We start from the raw sequence: 4,422 nt of genomic DNA, 5'->3' as shown, positions 1-4,422 counted from the left end.
GTTCATGAAGGGGGCCTACAGAAAAGCTGGGGAGGGGCTTATTGTACGGGCAGGTAGGGACAGGACAAGGAGAAATGGCCTTAAACTGGAACAAGGCAGATTTAAACTAGATATTAGGAAGAAATTATTCACTGTGAGGGTGGTGACACACTGGAACAGGTTGCGCAGAAAGGCTGTGGATGTCCCCTCCCTGGAAGCATTGAAGGCCAGGCTGGATGGGGCTGTGAGCAACCTGGTCTAGAGGGAGGTGTCCCTGCCTATAGCAGGGGGTTGGAACTATGTGATCTTAAAAATCCCTTCCAATTCAAACCATTCTATGATTCTATGATTCTATAAAGGAGTGACCTCAAACCCGGGCTGCTGAGGGAGTCTCAAGCCCAAATTAAACCAGTAAGGGACTGATCTGGCAGCTGCCCTAAGAATGTAGGCATGGCTCATTGTCCTGTAGCCTGATGGGAAGAGTTTGAGCCAGTACCCAACAGGCAAGTGCCCAGTAGAAACAGTGTTCCAAGAGTGGAGGAGTTCTATCCAGGAGGGCATCAGTAACTGCTGGATTAATAGTCTGAATCTGTATTTATTTTGAAAGAAAACAAGTTGATAAAACTTCCTTAGTGGAAAGGAAAAAAAAAATAGAGGGAGTATAGGGTTTGTGCTTTGTACCGCTCAGACGAGATTTATCAAAGAGTTGGTGGCAAAGAAATTCTTGCAGAAGGGCATGGCTTCTTTCCTGATTGCTTCTGGGCCAAAGGCACTGGGCAGAGTGATGGATTTAGTGGGTGCTTCTATGTTAGGCTGCTGCTGACAGCATGAGCTGGCTGGTAGCCCCAGGTCCTCCTTTTCTTATGCACTGACAGCCTTCTGCTGACTCATTGCTCCAACTGTCTAGAAGCAGCACATGCAAAGCTACTCATCTGGTTTGTATCCGTCACTCCATACGAACTAACAGGCATACAGCTTTGTTTAAAATCCAGTCCTTCTCAGGGGACATTTTAAAGCATTTGCACTTATACACTTTCAAGGAAGTTTTCATGGTGAAGAGGGAAATATCCTCATGTGCAAGCCTCCTCTAGGATACCTGCTATTACACACAATGATAAAGCCTGACATGAGTAATGTATCTGTACAGGACACAGGTAGTCACTAATTAACAGGAGTGCTTGGAGAACCAAGCCAACTGCCACTGAAATCAGGAAAATACCCATCAATCTTAACATGCTTTAATTCAAACTAATCCTCTAAATATCCTCCTCCACTTTACTAGTTTGACCTGTCCTAGCATGTTCATGAGGCTCCACAACCAAAAGCATGAGTCTTGTTCTGCCTTATGAAGTTGAACCAAGAGAAGAGTCCTGGGTCTAGAAAGGGAGAGGACAGTTTGCCATCTGTCCTGCGTGGGAAGCCCACCCCAATGAGAAGTGCCAGAAGTCTCCACTCCCACCCTTCTGGCTCCCGGGACCACAGTCCCCTTCACTGGTTGCTTGAAGAAGAAGGAAGCTGAGAATGGCATGGTCCCATGCCTGAAGCTCCAGACAGGGAATGCTGGGTCTGACCTTCAGCAGCACCTTGCAGCTCCCTGTGTCCTCCCACTGCTCTGCAGCCCTTGGTGCTTGCACTGGGGCCCTGTCACTACCCAGCACAGATGGTGTGTGCCATGAGCTGGCTGCCCATAATAATCCTCCACAGGAATGTTTCAGACTCTCCAATTGCCCATGTTGTTTTTCCTGTACTGACTTCCCCTCCCATCTTCTGCTTTGACCAAACATCTACTTTTCATGTTGTTTCTCCTGCGTTCAGCACTTCAGCATTGAAGCGTCTCTTACGAGTTTGCCAGACAATGCTGGAAAGAAGCAACAAAAGGAACTATTAACATTCCCTTGGGTCACGCTGAAATGCACACAAGAAATTAAAACCAGCTTTAGCTCATGTATTTAAATACAGCTATTGGCACAATGAGTTTAACATAAATCTCACTGTGGATTACTGTAAGGTTTAAAATGATTTATACTCTTGTGGATTTTCTAGCAGGAAAATTTTTACACTGCTATTTCCCTGTTTAAGTTTTCTACTTTCCCTCTTCTTTGTGCAATATTTATTCTGTGCTAACTCCAGTTCTACAGCTCTATCTGTAGTGTGTTACTGCAATGCGTGCTTTATTGGTAATAAAGCAGTTCAGAACTTTAGTACATCAAAGGTGATGTCACACTTCCCTAAGCTCATTGCATCTCTGCTCTTACGCATTCTACTGATGTCCCAGTACAAAAAAAGACAAACTTTTGGGTAAGTAAAACTGCATCAGACAGATATCTTTCCTGAAGTACCTCTATTTACTCCAGTTCTGTATCCCCAGCATCCAGCACCACCCTAAATGAAGTCTGTTGAATGTGGTGCATTTCTATTACTCTGATTTTTTTCCTTTAAAATGCCTTTTTGTTACACTCTCTTGGGGAGAAGACTGCTTATAACAAACCTCTTACTTAAAAAGCAGCTTTTGAAATGTTCAGACCTTGAAATTTTGCAGTTTGACAAAACTGAAAGGACCGTACTTCAGTTTGAATTAATTTAATTTATAATTTCAAGCTACAAAAAACAACATCAACAACAACAAAACAACTCTAATTTGAGAGGGAATCATTTTAGGTTTTTCAAAATAGTACATTCCAGTGGACACTCATTTCTACATTTTTTTGTCATGGTGTCAGTGTCTAAGAACTTTCAAACTTTTATCATCTTCCATCTCAAGCTAGAAAAACAAGTCTCAAGGAATAGGAGAGGGGTGAAAACATTCTCTCCTGTGTAACAGAGAGATGTATATTTGTGCTGTAATGCATTTATAAATCAAGGGCTAAAGGCTATGATCAGTGTGGACATCTCACTACTATTCCTGCTTATTCACAAAGCAATCACAGAATCACAGACTGGTTTGGGTTGGAAGGGATTTTTAAGATCACGTAGTTCCAACCCTCTGCTATAGGCAGGGACACCTCCCTCTAGACCAGATTGCTCACAGCCTCATCCAGCCGGGCCTTCAATGCTTCCAGGGAGGGGACATCCACACCTTTCTGGGCAACCTGTTCCAGTGTGTCACCATCCTCACAGTGAATAATTTCTTCCTAATATCTAGTCCAAATCTTCCAGTTTAAAGCCATTCCCCCTCATCCTGTTGCTACATGCCCATACAAAAAGTCCCTCTCCAATTTTCTTGTAAGCCTTCTTCAGGTACTGAATAGCTGTGAATCCTCTACAAACTGTAATGAATACAAAGTCACATCCTGTCACCCAGACTGCTTAGATCTGGCTGGAGAGGTGCATTCCTCAGACAGGGGCAGCAAAAATCTGCACCTTAAAAATGAGAAAAAGAAGTGTGTCTGTGAGTGTTGAAGTGTTCGACCAACAGGAAACACTTCAGACCTTTTTTCTGTTGCACTGATTTGCATTACTGGCACATGTTCCTGATGTCTAATGTATGTAGTACACTTCTAAAAGGACAGAACCCCATGTATGGCTCCAGGCTTGGGGCAGAGTGGCTGGAAAGCTGCACGAAGGAAAAGGATCTAGGGATATTAGTTGACAGCTGGCTGAACATGGGCCAGCAGTGTACCCAGGTGGCTAAGAAGGCCAATGGCATCTTGGCTTGCATAAGAAATAGTGTGGTCAGCAGGGTCAGGGAGGTGATTGCTCTTCTGTACTCAGCACTGGTGAGGCCACACCTTGAGTGCTGTGTTCAGTTTTAGGACCCTCACTACAAGAAAGACATCGAGACTCAGAGCATGTCCAGAGAAAGGCAATGAAGCTGTGTAGGTCCTGGAGCACAAGTCTGATGGGGAGGAGGTGAGGGAAGGGATGGTTCAGTCTGGAGAAGAAGAGCAGGGGAGACCTTATGGCTCTCTTCTACTACATGTAAGGAGGTTGTGGTGAAGGGGGAGGGTGGTCAGACTCTTTTCCTGAATAACAGCAATATAATGAGAGGTAATGGCCTCAGGTTACACCAAGGGAAGTTCAGGCTGGATATCAGGAAAAATTTTTTCTCAGAAAGAGCGGTGAGGCACTGGCACAGGCTGCCCAGGGGGATGGTGGAGTCATCGCACTCAGACTGCTCAGGAAAGTGGAGATGTGGCACTGAGGGACACGGGTTAGTGGGCACGGTGGGATGGGCTGATGGTTGGACCAGATGGTCTCAAAGGCCTTTTCCAACCTTAATGATTGCATGATTCTAACACTGCTGCCTGCTTTTTTCAAAACAACCCTGGAAAACAAAAATAAACCCTGAAGTAAACCGGGGCTCCCAAAGCCAGCTCCCTGCACTTGGACACTACTGCTCCCGCACGCTGTGGGCGCCATCCCGCACCTGCTGTGAGGGCTCAGCCCGCCATTTTCCGCTACCGACAGAGCGGGGAGCAAGAAGATGAGGCAGGTTATTAAAAA

This window comes from Meleagris gallopavo, chromosome 1 (genome assembly GCF_000146605.3).
Source record: "Meleagris gallopavo isolate NT-WF06-2002-E0010 breed Aviagen turkey brand Nicholas breeding stock chromosome 1, Turkey_5.1, whole genome shotgun sequence".
Taxonomy (NCBI): domain Eukaryota; kingdom Metazoa; phylum Chordata; class Aves; order Galliformes; family Phasianidae; genus Meleagris; species Meleagris gallopavo.
Note: the sequence above shows the minus strand (reverse complement) of the source record.